Below are 16,513 nucleotides of genomic sequence, written 5' to 3' on the forward strand. Positions count from 1 at the left end.
TATATGGTTGCCTTTATAAAATGAAGCCCATAAAAATGTTTCAGTAAACAGAGTCCTTCAAGTGAACTAAATGTCAAAGGAAAATCTTTCCCTTGCCATCTTCCTTTTCTCTTTTAAACCGAAAGATCCTAAAGAAGCTGTATTAGTGCCCTCAAGAGAAACAGAAGCAATAGGATATATAGATCTATATGTTGGATCCTATATATAGGTATAGGATATATAGATGTATATATCCTGTATACAGATATCAGATATATAGCTCTATCCTATTGATCTATAGATTGAAATATAGGATATATATAGAGAGATATGCATAGGCCTGATATATACACATAGGTCTGATGGCTGAGGCCAGAAGATGGATGCCTCAGCTCAAGGAGAGAGCACATTCACCCTTCCTCTGCCTTTTGACGCTACTTGCGCTCTCCACGGGTTGGATGGTGCTCACCCACATTGGTGAGGGCAAGTGTTCTTTATGCAGCTACCAATTCAACACCCTCATGACACACCCAAAAATAATGTTTTACCAGCTGTCTGGGCAAACCCTTGGCCCAGTCAAAATGACACGTAAAAGTAGCTATCATAGAAACTCATTTCAATGTTGTTTTGTTTTATTACAGGAAGACTAGAGAAACCTAAACCTAGGTGCTGCCACTGGGACAAAGAATAGGAACCAGACACAGTGCTGTTTTAGGGTGGGGCAGAATTATGCTGAGGGAAAAGTTATTATCACTCTTTAAGGCCAAGGAAGCCACAATTTTTAAAGAAGCTTCTAGAAATGCTACCTAATAGAAAAGAAAGATAAACTTCTGTAAGGAATTTCGTTCTTTTCAGGATTCACAATCTGAAATGTAGAAGCTCATTCCTTTATGGTTCTCATAGATATTTAGTGTGACTGAGGGGTCAGTGGATCCATAGCACTCGGGCCAGGCTTCTCCCGAGTCCCTTTCTTCGGCACAGAGGGAGTGACTCACAGATCCTCTACCCCCAAAGGCGTTGTTTTCTCATCTCAACAAGAATCCTGCGGCTGTCATTTTATCAGCACACGTCACTAGCTTCTCAAGTGAGACTACTCTTAAGTGATCTGTGTTTGAAGAGTGCCTTTCCCTTTCTCTTCCGTAACTAAGAGGATGAAAAAGTACACTCACTCCCTGTATAAAAGCTGTGTGTTGTGAGCAGTCATCTTGCCTGGCTGAGAACTCTAGGATCATTTTCTCTGCTCTCCGTTAGGCTGACACTCATAGCCAGTCCTTCTGTTTATTAGCCCTCTGAATCTTAATACTTTTGCTTTCATTATAACATAAGTCACATTCTTCTTGCATCTGCCACTGCATTTTCCAAAAGGGTTGTGTCAAGGGAAATTCAACACTCACCTTTCTCATTATTTGCCCACCAGCTTGCTCACTCATCAAAAGACCAGAGTTATTTGATACTTCAGAAGAGTATTTTCCCCCTTAGATGATGTGTCAAGGGAAGGGGAGCTGGCCCCAGTGTCAGGTGACGGAATTTTCTTCACATTTCTGCTGTTGACTCAATAAATGTCCTTGGGCAAGTCACGGAGTCTCTTCATGCTTTGGTCTCTGGGGATAAAATCTGCCAACCGCAGCATGCGTATTTGAACCTCAGTGCCCTCTGGAATAAAAATAGGAGGGGACCAGGTGTGCACGTGACCCCAAGCTGATGGGAAGAGGATGACCACAGGATTTCAAAATGTCCTTGAGCTGTAAATTCTATAATAGGGTCAGGCCCACCAGTAGCCTTCAAGCATTGGTACAGTGGTGTGTGGTTAAGTTCTAGCACTTGAATTTTTTCAGCAGAAAGGAGGCACTGTGTCAACCTCCCATCCATGGATATTCTATTTGCTCTGTGTCCCTGCGTCTCTGCATTTCCTTGCCATATTACTCACTACTGGTGGTTATTACTTGCTTGATCACTTGTCTCCTGGTCTGTAAGCTGTTTGAGGGAGGGGAGCATGTCTGCCCTTTGCAACACTGTACCTTCAGTGTGGTACACAGGAGCACATGCCTGGCACATAGAAGTTATGTAAGAAACATTTGCCAAGTGGACAAATGAATCGTGGTGCCTGGCCTCTATAGAAATCCCTTTTCTGCATCGTTAAGGTTCCCAAGCCTGGCCAAGAAGTAGTGGGATCTGATTAGCCTCATCTCTTCATAACCCTACTTCCTATCATGTTACAATGAAAGCAGATCTCAGCCCAAATGCTGGCACACATACACATTTATTAGTAAGAAGATTCGAAATCATTCATGCAGCTGGTTCTGTAAGCTTGGCAAATTTCCAGACCTCTGACCTTTTCAGTGTTTTGTCCACACTCTACATGAAAGGGCCTCTTAAGAGTGACAGGGCAGTATTCTAAAGACCAGCTTTTAATTGCACCAGGTAACTGAATTGTCTGAATTCATAGCTGAACACAGGACAAGGTCAGAATCGCATTTCTTATGCCATTTAGAAAGGTGAGAAATGAAGGGCTGGCCAAAATCTTACACCCAGCTTATGTAAGAGCAGAGACTGTCCCTAATGCTTTCTCCAGTCCACTTGTCTTGAACACCATTAGGTTCAACAGTAAAAGCCCATTTCTCACTTCCTTCATGTTAATTAACTGATTACTAATTTTACCAATGAGAAGCCATTTTTATTATTTATCGTTATGATTTTTATCATTTTGTTAATTAGCCAAGCTTCTACTGTTGACTCCAGATAAAGACAGTTAAAGCACTTGGGGTGACCACCTAAGTAAATTTTTCATGGTGAACCAATGGAAGCAACAGAAGCAGCTCAGACTTTTGAAGAGTGATGAAAAAGACCCATGATGCCCTGTTCCTTGAAAATGAAGAAAAGGGTGACTTAGCCCTACAGAGTTTTTTTCTTTACATGTTCTTACCAACCCTCAGGAGATATTCAGTCTACTAGCTGGTTTCCCCATGTGGATCTCAGTCTATGGGATGTAACTGGGAGTAATTTACCTTCAGGGTTCTCTGACAACCTCCTTAGCTATGTAGGTGATTTCAGGCCCAAGGGGGAAGATATCAGATGAGCCCAGAACATTTTGATTCTACTGACCGAGGTTCCTCACCTCCCTCCCTTTGTTTCTGATAAATACACATATTAAGGTCAGCTGAAGAGTCATCTGTGATGACTACCCTGAATCCTTACTCCTCTGAGTTTCTGTCTTCTATAGCCTCTTAGCCATGTTGCAGGTGAAGGTCTCAAGTTATCTGCACCACTAGGAATCTTTTGTATTATTGTGACTGATACGTATCCTCAGAGTTGTATCAGTGTTTTCCCCTACACACACATGCACATACACGCACCACACACCATGCACATTCTGTAAGACGGAGCCTCTATTTTTGGTGTCTGCTTAGCCCTCCAGTTTCCCACTGGGAGTAGTGGTTTTCTCCGAACTTGAGACAACTTGGAGATCCTGTCTAACTTTGGTTGCTCTTCCTTGTCAGACTGGAACTTACTCTTAGTACAGTACAGCCAGTCACTGGCTCTCAAGGAACTCATCGCCCTGAACTATGCCTGACAGGACCAGAACACCATCATCTCGGACAAACACTGCCACTTTAAGTTCCAGCTCCCTTTCTATCCTCATGCATTTCAAGGAAATCACTTGTCTTCTCATTACAAGCAGCCAGAAAGAGCAGACAGTAAAATACAGATAAGACGGGCACAGAGGGAGATGGGAGGAAAGTCTCTTGGATAACTGCCAAACTTCACCCTCATACAATGGGCCCCAGTAAAACAGTGGGCCTTAATAAGTACATTCCTTTCCTTTCAGGTGCACTAAGACAGGGAAGCTAAAGGCAGGCTGGGGGGATATGCCTGCAGCTGCAGAAAGAAGTATGGGAACAGACACACAATTCTCCCTCCCAGATAAGCACAACAAAGAGACACAGAAGCAGTCCAAGCCTGATATAAACTCTCCCACCCTGAATCTTTAAAAACTCTTAGTCTGCAAGAGAGTGTGGCTTCTGACTAACTCGGTCAGAAGTCCCTCCAAGGCTTAAAATAAACCTGTTAACTGTTAAGCCACCCTTCGTGTTTCCTCCCTCTTTCTTTAATTCTTACAATGCCTTCCTGATGGCTGACTACCAGGAAACTCCTTGGATACAATACTCAGCCTGAAGCTGCTGACTCCCCTGGGTGTTGCCCTCTTGACTACCCATGGAAGAGCTAACCCTGTTGACAAGAGCTTCCCCCTGCTCTAATCCTACCTGGTTTTGGTTTCGTTTCTTTCCCTGCCATCTGGGCAGCTACGTTGGCCCAATGAATTTGACTCATAGTATTATCATAGTATAGGGCTAATTTTATATGTATTTATTTCCATGGTAAACAAGTTACTCACATTTTCTGTCATTCCCACTAACCTTGCTAGGGACAGTCCAAAAGAGCAGCTATAAGTGAGGATACTTTGCTGTGTATGACCCTGTCCCTAGAGCAGATTGGTTCAGGGTTGACACCTAGCAAAAAGGCAGTCAATAGGTTGGTCAGCAACTTTTCTCATAACCTGATGCACACATAAAAGCTGGGTTAAATGCCATTTCTTCCTTGGAAATTTAACCAAAGAAAGGTCAAGAAAAAAAAAAAAAGGACTTGGTAGGATGCTTTGAAATGAAAAGATAAGAATTGGAGCTACAACAGGTTGTAAGAAGCCCCCGTTGCAAAATATTGAAACTATGAGCAAGCTGTAATGATGGTGGAGAGAAGAGTTTCAGGCCAAGGGAAAGAAGCAGCTCAGGGGAGACTGAGCTAGGCCAGTGGACATGGCCCCCTAACTCCTGCCACAGAGTCCTGGAGTCTCCTGGAGCCAGAGCGGCTCCTCAGTACCAGGGCAGTGAGGCCTTTCCCTTCCAATGCCTCTTCCTGCCTTCCGTGGAAGGCCAACTCCATTAATGTTCCACATTTGCTCTTACAAAACATCCCCTTCCTAAGCTAACCTAGATAAGTCTGCTCCTTACAACCAAGAAAACTCACCTACTTTACTGGATTCTCTCTGTGTGCAGAGATGGTGGCATATATCTTTGAGCTTTTTGCTCCTAATATAATGCATCGTAAGGGTAAGTGATGAGTTCTCAGTAAATGAAAGTTGAATAAACGAAATTTTTGAAAACCCGAAGGAACAGACAAGTTCATACACTTACTGTTTGTTGTAAAGTCTTCAGTCTGGCTTTCTGGAAGTTGAACAAAAGATGGCTACATTCCTAGCATCCCCTCCAAGACTTTTCCTAGTCCATGAGTTTAGAGATGGACTGCAAATTTTAAACAATACAAATCTATAATCAGATTCAAAATCTCCCTCAAGAGGATAGATTCTCTACTCCTATTCTCAATCCAGTTTGTTGAACTGATCAACACACACACACACACACAAACTCAAAATTATTTTAATATATGAATAGTCCTCAGTATTGTTGTTTTGTTTTGTTTTGTTTTTTTGAGATGGAGTCTTGCTCTGTTGCCCAGGCTGGAGTGCAATGGGGGGCGATCTTGGCTTACTGCAACATCCGCCTCCCAGGTTCAAGTGATTCTCCTGCCTCAGCTTCCTGAGTAGCTAGGATTACAAGCACCCACTACTGTGCCGGGCTTATTTATTTATTTATTTATTTTGAGACAGAGTCTTCCTCTGTCCCCAGGGCTGGAGTGCAGTGGCGCGATCTCGGCTCACTGCAAGCTCCGCCTCCTGGGTTCACGCCATTCTCCTGCCTCAGCTTCCTGAGTAGCTGGGACTACAGGCGCCCACCACCATACCTGGCTCATTTTTTTTTTCTATTTTTAGTAGAGATGGGGTTTCACCGTGTTAGCTGACATGGTCTCGATCTCCTGACCTCGGGATCTGCCCCCCTTGGCCTCCCAAAGTGCTGGGATTATAGCCGTGAGTCACCACATCCGGCCAGTCCTCAGTGTTTTTAACACCTGAGTTAGTGGTTCTAATTGTCTGATTGAGTTAAAAATTAACCAGAACTGGTTTGAGATCATCTTCCTGCTTGGAAGTTATTTCATCAATTCATTCTTTTGTAACATTGTAAAAAAGTAACTTATGACAAGGAAGTAGTAACCTTTTCTTCCAAAGATATATAAAAATAAATTTGGTTATGAAGATAACTTTTGAACTTGGAGTTACTGAAAATTATTTACCATCAGAGAAATATGTACTGGTCCTAAGAATAATGATAAAAGCCATGGCCCCTACTCTGGCAGCTGCTGGGCTGGTGGTAGAAGTTGTCTCATCTGCTTTTCCCCACCTTTCTGGGAGCACTAGTAGCTTTGACTATACACAGCTATCAGGAGAGGGGGAGTTCAGCCTAGACCAGGGGTTGGTCTCAAACCTTTATTGCAAAGGGCTGGACAGTAAATATTTCAGGTTTTATGGGCCTCATAGTCTCCACTGCAAGTATTCCACTGTGCTATGGTTGCACAAAAGCAGTCATAGACAATATGTGAAGGAATGAGTATGACTGTGTTCCAATAAAAGTTTATGGATGCAGAAATTTGAATTTTATATAATTTTCATGTGTCCCAAACTATTATTCTTCTTTTCAGCCATTTAAAAACGTAAAAACCATCCTTGCCTTGTGAGCTGTATCAAATCAGAGGATGAGAACATGGACGCAGGTTTGGGGTCCCTGCTTCCTACCCTAGCTGAGTGCTGGGGGAACAGGCTGTAGAGTAGACGCCTCAGGTCAACATGCGGGGCTCCCAGGGTGGAAAGACTAGGGTCTCCCTTCCCAAGGTGAGTTCTGGAGTGACTGTGAGCCCTAGTGAAGCTTCATGTCCCTCATGGTACCACAGCAGCAGAGCAACGGTGGCCAAGAGGCCTGGACAGAACACCATGGAGCCAGCTCTGTGACAGGCCCCTACAAATGATAAGGACAAACAGTTAAAGTTCCTGAGCCTCCATTTCAAAGTAGAGAAGAAGATGATGATGGCTGGCCAGCAAATTCAGAGAAGGCTAGGTTGGAAGGCGAGATCTGCCTGGACTCTACAACCAGAGGCCACTACAAGACGGGGTCCCCTTGGCCAATACAGCAGGGGCAGCAGCTGATGCCCAAAGACTGCATGGGATGGAGGAGGCTCTCCTCAGAGGAGAAGTGGCCTGCCTCCATGCCTCTGGGTTCCCTAGAGCTGGTGAGGGGTAGGAGAGAGAGTGCTCATTGTCTGTTTGTGCTAGAGGTACAGGGAGAGTTGTACACAGAAAACACTCCAGACTCCTCCAATGCCAGAACTAAAATGGAGTGCATCTTAGAAGCAGTATCTACCTTTCTTTAGAGAGCATTTTAGTCCATAAACAAGGGATATTTAAAAGCCACACAAGCTAGGTGCTGTGGCTCACGCCTGTAATCCCAATGCTTTGGGAGGTACTGGAGTTTAAGACCAGCCTAGGCAACATAGTAAGACCCCACCTCTTAAAATAAAAGCCACACCCATCTCTTCCCACTGGACTAGGAGTCTTCCCAGACCAGCTGCAGGATGCCTGACCTCCCGAGGGGCTGCACATCCTGTTTGAGACAGGGCGTCACCAGGCAACAGCAGGAAACCCAGCCAGCCTCCATGCTCTGGACACTTCTTATGTGGTGATGACTTTACTCTGGAGAGAGGTGGCCACACTGAAGTGCTCCCCCTTCTGCAGGTCAGCTTTCACGACCTAGAAGAGCTCTGTGAGTAGGGCTGTGGTCTCAGGAGGATTATTCCAGAATCCCTTCAAAGTATTTGTTTAAGTTTAGAAACAGTGAGGCCTGGAAATGATAAAATTGTCCACATTTGACTGCCATTAATTCACTCTTATGAGAAGCAAAGTCTTTGATTTCTTTAAGCCTCTATTTCTTTCTTCCTTTTTTTTTTTTTTTTAATTTATTTTTTTGAGACAGAGTCTCGCTCTGTCACCCAGGCTGGAGTGCAGTGGTGTGATCTTGGCTCACTGCAATCTCCGTCTCCTGGGTTCAAGCCATTTTCTTGCCTCAGCCTCCCAAGTAGCTGGGAGTATAGGTGCGTGCCACCACACCTGGCTAATTTTTGTATTTTTAGTACAGATGGGGTTTCACCATGTTGGCCAGGCTGGTCTTGAACTCCTGACCTCAAGTGATCTCCCCGCCTCAGCCTCCCAAATTTCTGGGATTACAGGTGTGAGCCACTGTGCCCGGCCTATGCCTCAATTTCTTCCTGCCTCACTATAGTTACGTCATATTTATTTCTCTAAGTCCCTCCTCAACAGATTTTATTCTACTACTGAAATCCAGTCTGCAGAAACTAAAAGTTGTATAGTGGATATGAAATTTATATAACCACCATAGTTCAATATCTCAGGGGTAAAAATAAAATGTGACTATTTATTTCCACAAAACTGAACCTATGAATTCAGGATAACTTTTGCTTTAAAACTCACGACTCCTTGAGTCAATAGTCAATTTCTGGATCTTTCCCCTCCTCCTAGGTCATCTTCTCCCTGAAGGCTGTCGCAGTTCCTGTGCAGACAGAGAGGGCACTGCAGCACCCAGGCGCTGGTGAGAGGGAGCTTCTGGCTCACACTATTCTCTGCCTTCCATTGGCACTGACTCAGCCGAAACTTGGCACATCTTGTCCTCTTAGTCATGCGCTGGCATCTACCACTTGTGCCCAAATCCACCATGGCCTCACGTCACCAGGCCCACATATTCCCAGGTTCCTTTGGCTCTGCAAGCCTGTGGTGCTTGGGGCACGCTTGGGCATGCTTGGCTGCTTTTTCTTCCCCCTGCTGTATTGCGGGGGCTTCTGAGACACTGACTTCCTTGGCCTCTCACTCAATCCTTACCAGATAGGGGCTTCTCTTATATGCTTGCAGAGCCTCTGGTTCACACCCAGGGAAGTGAAGCATAGTTCCCTCTGCACCCAGTTCTTCTTTGACTAAAATGGGTTTTTATTGCCCATCCCCCAAACTCAAGCAAGACCAATGGTAAGGACAGACTCTGGGACCGTCTCCAAGACATTCATTAATACCTATTTTAATCTCTTCTCACAATTCTCTCCCCTCAGACATGCCAGGTCTTAGATGACATGACTTAAATTAGAAAGATGTCAAATATCCCCAAATTAACTTATAAAACTAGTGCAATCCCAGTGAAAATCCTAGCTGTATTTTTTTTTTTATAGATACTTGATATACTTATTCTAAAATGTGTAGGGGTTCTCACCGTGGTAGCACCTATACTAAAATTGAAATGATACGGAGAAGATTAGCATGCCCTCTGTGCAAAAATGGCAGGCAAATTTGTGAAGCATTCCATATTTTAAAAATAAATAAATAAAATGTATAGGAAAAAATAAGTTCCACAGGGAGCTAAATCAAATGGTACAATAAAGAGGGGAAATTGCCCACCAGATAGCAAGACACCCTACAAAGTTGTTTTGAATGTGGCAGTTGAGTGGAATAGACAGTTCACAGGTAGCTCTGCACTTGCCTGTGAATTTCATACAATGTCGAGTTGGCTCCACAGTTTAATTAGGGGGTGGATGGATTGTTTAGTAGATGGCGATAGAAAAATAGGCAGAGAAAGAAAGGACAGAGAAAATTATTAAAGTAGGATCCATATCTAACCCCACATATAAAGGAGTTTCCAACAGACAAGAGACCTAAATATGAAAGATAAGATCATAAAGTTAACAGGAGAAAAGCATTGTGACCTGGAAGGGGTAAAGAAATCCTTAAACAAGATTTCAAAAGTACAAGCCACAAGGCAAATTGATAGATCGGATTACATCACAATTAAGTATTTCTGTGAACAAGTGACATTGCAGTTGAACTGAAGAGATGATGACAGATTGGGAAGAGATTATGAAGTCTAAAAGTGACAAAGGGGATGAATATCTAGAATATATAAAGAACTCCTGATAGTATCCCAAAAGAAAAATGTGTGACAAATTCAGACAATTTACAATCACTCGAGGCTGTGTAAGGCTGTAAGGCTATTACACAGCTATTAGCATAGAGAATTTAGAGAGCTCGAGAATGCCAATGCTGGCAGAGGTGTGGGAATTAGGTTTTCCTGCTGCTGGTGGGAGCACAGGTTGGAGAACGATCTGGCACTAGCTAATCAAATTAAGTGTCTACTCAGGGGCATAGGTCCCTTAGAAATTCTCACACAGGTCCGTTAAAGGGGTATGTAGAAGAAGGGGTCAATCTAGGATTTGTGGGGCTTGAAGTTTATATAATTTGGGGAACCCTGTTACGATATTGTGATATAATAAATAAAACATATTTGGTCCCTGCCACTGGTTCCTGACAACTGGCTCCTAAAACCTTTGGAATCTCCAAAGAGATAAGTGTCTTTTTGTAAGCAAATGAGATGACTGGTGGCTGGGCGCTCCTAGATAGCTGTGGGATGGAAGCTGGTCACCAAAAGACCAAGGCATGATTAGGGAATTGGGACTTTCAGCTCCAGCCCCCGATGTCCAGGTTGGGGAGAGGGACTGAAGGTTCAGGTGATCGCTGATGGTCAATGATTTAATCAGTTATGTCTATATAATGACTCCTCCATGAAAAAAAAAAAACCAAAAGGACAGGGCTTGGGTGAGCTTCTGGATAACAAAACATGTGGAGGTACCTGGAGGGCATGCTTGGAAAGGGCATGGGAACTTTGTGCCCCTTCCCACATACCTTTCCCTGTGTGTCTCCTCCATCTGGCTGTTCATCTGTATCCTTCGTGATATCATTTATAATAAATGGATAAACATAAGTAAAGTGTTTCCCTGAATTCTGTTCACCACTCTGGCAAATAAATCAAACCCAAGGAGGGGGTTGTGGGAATCCCAATTTATAGCTGGTGGTCAGAAGCACAGGTCACAACCTGGGGCTTTTGATGGGCATCTGAAGCTGGGGGTAGGAGCAAACTTGTGGGACCAAGCTCTTAACCGGTGGGATCTGATACTATCACCAGGTAGACAGTGTCAGAATTAAACTGAATTAGAGGACATCCAGCTGGTGTCTGCTGGAGAATTGCTTGGTACGTGGAGAAATATCTCATCAAATAAACATTCTATGTTGTGTGAGTATAGGAGGAGAAAAATAGTTTGGCTCTTTTTCCCCTCAGACCTGTTTAAGAAAAATAACACAAATGATGAATACACAATTAGGTATGGAGCTTTGGAAGAAGCTTGTACAAGTGAGGAGCCCCAAAACTGAAGCTTTATCAGCCTCTCTGTGGATTAGCCTCAATTTATGGGGAGGTTCTCGGCAATGTTGTATGTAGAGTAAGGAGATGAAAGCTTTTAAGCCAATTTGGTTATCACACCTCTTGGGCTCGTTGGGATAGATAATTGATGATACTATCTCAGCCTTCTCTTTAATACTAAAACATATACCTAAACCTAAAAAATAGTCCTCAAGTAATGGGCATCCAGATCGCCAAACTGGCTCAAATAATCTCCCATCACTAAGGCTAAGGGCTGCTGGGTGTAAACATGCCAGACCCATAGAGATAGGGTTAGGAAGTCCTCACGCCTCTGGCGAGGCAAGATCATTCAGTTATATTTGTTGAGAGAAATATAAGTATTTTGCAATACTTCCAAGTTCATTTATTTTTAGACATGCCTGTCTACTAAGGAGAGTGTTTGAAAAAAGAAGCTCCATGAAATCTTCTGGATGTGCTGGGGCTTGCTCCACTCTGTGAACTGTGCCCCCAGGGTGTGTGCTGAGTTCACCTGCCCCAGCCAGTTTTCTGGGAGGGGATCTCCAACCTATTTCTAATGAGGGGCAGTGAAAGCTGGAAACACTGGGCTTCCCTATGAAGTAAGGGACTCAGAGAAGGGGAAGAAGCTAAAGGAGCATCAGTCTCTCCTGAGTGGAGCTAGTTCTAGAGATGGCTACTATAGGGGATCAGAATATGCCACCCTAAAATTTGTACTTTGGTGTAAGGATTATTTGAAGCTGAAGACAATTGAAAACAGCAGACACCAAAAAAACACTCTCCTTCCCCCACCATTTGCCTAGAAGTAGGCTGAGATGCTTAATCACCAGACTTTTTTTTGTTTGTTTTGTTTGAGATGGAGTCTCGCTCTGTCACCCAGGCTGGAGTGCAGTGGTGTGATCTCGGCTCACTGCAAGCTCTGCCTCCTGGGTTCACACCATTCTCCTGCCTCAGCCTCCCGAGTAACTGGAACTACAGGTGCCTGCCACCATGCCCAGCTAATTTTTTTGTATTTTCAGTAGAGACAGGGTTTCACCGTGTTAGCCAGGATGGTCTCGATCTCCTGACCTCATGATCTGCCCGCCTCAGCCTCCCAAAGTGCTGTGATTACAGGTGTGAGCCACCGCACCTGGGTTTTTTTTTTTTAATTAGCCCGGTGACAGCATGAGGGGAATCTATACCACAAACCTTACTAAGACAATCCTGACTTTCTATTAGTTTCCCTCATATATTTATCTTCCCACAGTTTTCTGCCTTTGTGTCTTAGTCTGTTTCCTGTTGCTATAACAGAAGCTGCAGATTGCATAATTTATAAAGAAAAGAGATTTATTTGGCTCATAGTTCTGGAGGCTGGGAAGCCCAAGGGAATGGCACCTGCATCTGTCAATACTCATTCCATGGTTAAAGAGAGGAAGGTGGAAGTGAGTCCATGAAACAGACAGAGAGGAAATCTGGCCAAACTCATCCTTTTTATCAGGAACCCACTCTCAATAACTAACCTACTCTTGTGATAACAGCATTAATCCATTCATGAGGGCCGAACTTTCATGACTTAATCACTTCTTAAAAGCTCCACATCCTGCAATAAATTATTTTTAGAGATGGGGTCTTATTATGTTGCCTAGGCTGCTCTTGAACTCCTGGGCTCAAGTGATCCTCCCACCTCAGCCTCTCAAAGTGCTGGGATTACAGGCATGAGCCACCATGCCTGGCCCTGCAATAAATTTCAACATGAATCTTGGAAAGGACATTGAAACCACAGCACGTTGGAATCCCGAAATTCTTTCCTTTGTCTCACCACTTCTCTACAAATGTATTGTTCTTTGTTAAGATGTTATATAAGCCCCAACCTCTAACCATCCCTTTGACTTGCTCATCACTGAGTTCCTTCTGTGAGGATGTGCATTGCACATGTTAATAAACTCTGTTTTTCTCCTGTTTTTTAGACCGTCTTTTGTCAGTCTCATTTGCAGGCCCCCAGCTGGAGAACCCAGGAGGAAGAGGAAAAAAGTTTTTTCCTCCTCTACACTCCCCATGCATGACTATAGAGTGAGGAGGAGGCAGCAAGCTATGTAACTGCAACTGCAGAGCAGAAACAGCAATGAAAGGACTGATGATCCAACAAGGACCAAGCAACATTTCTGCAGCTATGGTCAGTGTGAATCTGGCTTGTTTAATGCCCAGAGTGAATTCATTTTTACCAATCTTCAGCTATACAACAAAATTATCTTCAGTAATAATCATAAAAATGGAATAGATAATAACAATGTCCAGGAAAAGAACAGTCAGTAAATGTTAAAAATTGAACTTCGTATATACTATTATGCCAGAAAAAAAGAAAAAAGAAGTGAAATAAATACTATAGTAAAATAAAAAGAAATAAATTAAATATTTTATAACATTAATATGATTTTTGAAAACAGGGAAGACTTATACCTACATGTTTGTTGTAGTCTGAGATAACATTACAGTTTATAACAAATAATAATAAAGAAAATTCAAACTAAAAATATATTATGTCCAGGCATGGTGGCTCACACCTGTAATCCCAGCACTTTGGGAGTCAGAGGCGGGCAGATCACCTGAGGTCAGGAGTTTGAGACCAGCCTGGCCAATGTGGTGAAACCCCGTCTCTACTAAAAATACAAAAAAAAAAAAAATTAGCCAGGCATGGTAGTGGGCGCCTGTAATCCCAGTTACTCAGGAGGCTGAGGCACGAGAATCTCTTGAACCTGGGAGGTGGAGGTTGCAGTGAGCTGAGATTGCACCATGACACTCCAGCCTGGGCAACAAGAAAGAAACACCGTCTTAAAAAAAAAAAAATTATATATATATATATATATATATGCATTTAAAAATTAGTAAAAAATGTCATGTGTGAACTAAAATTTGTACTTGCAACCAAAAATGGAGGGGAACGGGGAGTGACTCTGCATAATGGGTATGGAATCTCCTTTGGGAATGATGAAAAGTTTTGGAACTAGACAGAGGTGATGGTTGTACAACATTGTTAATTTACTAAATGCCACGGAATGTACACTTTAAAATTGTTATTTTTATGTTCTATAAATTTAACCTCCATTCTAAAAGAGTCTAAAAAATACCATACCTTGAAGTGCATGCTCTGTTTCACTGCTACATTTTTTAAAATACAAATAAAAACTACAAGTGGTTATGTGGAATGGCAATATTGAAGTAACTGAAGTTCTATTTCTTTATCTTTACAGTCATTGTTTTCTCTTTGTTTCAACTGCATTATGTAAAGACAGACATATATAGTACCCAGGAGATGGATAAACAACTGCCTTGGTGGAAACCCAGAAAAACTCTGACATTTCTGGGCTTATCCTGGTGCCACTGAGACTGTGCATGTGAGACTGTGTATATTAGGAGACAGTACGACTAACAGGGAGTTCCAAAATTCGCTTTCATGTAGAGAGCAATGTGTATCAATGGATAACTAATACAATTTGCTAATTTGAAGCTTACATGTATTTAATTAAAACTCACAGAAATTGTTTAGAATTTAAACCCAAAACCTACTTTGTGAGGAAGGCGTTTTATCACAGCCATTATGTAGAATTGCCCATTTGTGGGCAATTGTCAGTTCATGGGCTTTTCATAAAAAGTAGATTACCTTTTATTTGGTTTTATTATTGCTTATAAACCTCTACTGTCTGCACCTGTAGCAAACCATGCATCTGGCTCCCCTCCCACCTTCTCACCTTGGAACACCATCAGCTGTGGGCATCTACGTGCAGCAGGAAGCATCACTGAGTAAGCTGAACTACACGTCAAGGGTAGACACTGCACTGTCCATCTAGCCTGCTCTGAACTGGCCCTGGGAAGGCGTGTCTGGAGAAGCTGTGTTGGAAGGATTAGAATAATACACATCTACACACGTACCCACTCTGCATGGGCTGCCTGAGAAAACTGCGTACCAGATTGTGTTAAGAGTTGGAGAGTACAGATGCAGGTTTTAAGAGCCTGTTTTTCTGTGCCCTCTTCAGGAAGATTTAAGTGGATCCTGCTATAGAAAGGTGCATTCATGAAGGCTGCCTGCAGTGGACCGAGTGGTCATTCCACTTGGGGTCAAGATGGGGTTCGTGATAAAGCAGGTAACAGGGCACCAAGGAGGTGCCCCTGGCCATATTGGATGGAGTTCAGGACAGAATCCAGTGATAAGGAGGAATGGAGTACCTGGTCAGTGCTGAAGACAGAGTCTCATCCTTTTTTTTGTTTACTTTTCTTTTTTTTTTCTTTCTTTCTTTCTTTTGTTTTTTTGAGACAGTCTCACTCTGTCACCCAGGCTGGAGTGTAATGGCATGATCTCGGCTCACTGCAACCTCTGCCTCCTGGGCTCAAGCGATTTTCCTGCCTCAGCCTCCAGAGTAGCTGGGATTATAGGCACCCACCACCATGCCCAGCTAATTTATTTTGTGTGTGTATTTTTAGTAGAGACAGGGTTTCACCATGTTGGTCAGGCTAGTTTCAAACTCTTGACCTCAAGTGATCTGCCTGCCTCGGCCTCCCAAAGTGCTGGGATTATAGGCGTGAGTCACGGCGCCCTGCCGGCCCATCCTTACAACTTGCCCATCATGCCAACATGATGGCATGTTGTAAGTCCATGTTATGTGTGTGCCTGGTGTGTGTGCGTGTGTGTGTGTATGATGCGTTGGGGGTGACATTGCTGCTTCAGCTCCCTGGGTTCACCCCAGCCTCAGAGCACCAGATTAAAAACAACTCAAAAAATTCTAGCCACCATCTGCTGGAGCAGCTGAGGCTTCTGGTCAGGGGCTCAGTCTGCAACAAAGGAACAGCTGAGCAGAACTAGACCAAGTTACCAGCCCCTACAGAAGCAATGAATTCTGGCTCAGGAGTTGAGAGCTATTTACTGGTAACGTTTTACCTGGTCTTACAATTGAAGTTTGCCTATCAGGTATGGAAAAGGAGAAAACTTCGTGAGCCAATGTGGAAAAGAGACATTTTGTGGCCCCTTTGGGGAACTCTTGACTGTGGCATGGATCTATGGCCTGAAACGGTAGAAGAAGAAAACAAAGGAGAAATTTGGTATCAGGTTGGCAAGAGTCTTGAATGCTTGCCACAGAGTTGGGGCAATGGGGAACAATAGTAGGTTTGTAAGCAAAAGAAAGGGGGAATGAAGTGTTTTAGAGATACAACTCTGGAGGCAGTGAAAAGGAAGAACTGGGAAGGGGAGATGTTGATTGGAAGCATCAAGACCTATTATGAAAGTGCCTGCAGAAGTCCTGGAATAGATAACAAGGGCTTGGGCTGGGGGCAAAAGAATGAAAGGCCCAGATAGATCCCTG

General features: G+C 43.4%; 1 long non-coding RNA gene and 1 other non-coding gene across 2 annotated transcripts in view; both read left to right on the forward strand.

Annotated features, from left to right (window-relative positions):
- Positions 1-1,556, forward strand: part of LOC111538459 — a 41,061-nt gene extending 39,505 nt beyond the window's left edge. The window contains exon 4 of the long non-coding RNA XR_002730362.2: positions 621-1,556. This is a non-coding gene — a long non-coding RNA (uncharacterized LOC111538459). The remainder of the gene's footprint in view (positions 1-620) is intronic.
- A 7,627-nt stretch (positions 1,557-9,183) lies between these two features.
- LOC111538652 lies at positions 9,184-9,290 on the forward strand. The gene has a single exon (XR_002730406.1). It is a non-coding gene; the product is annotated as a U6 spliceosomal RNA (small nuclear RNA).
- Positions 9,291-16,513: the final 7,223 nt, after the last annotated feature.

This window comes from Piliocolobus tephrosceles, chromosome 5 (assembly GCF_002776525.5).
Source record: "Piliocolobus tephrosceles isolate RC106 chromosome 5, ASM277652v3, whole genome shotgun sequence".
NCBI classification, from domain to species: domain Eukaryota; kingdom Metazoa; phylum Chordata; class Mammalia; order Primates; family Cercopithecidae; genus Piliocolobus; species Piliocolobus tephrosceles.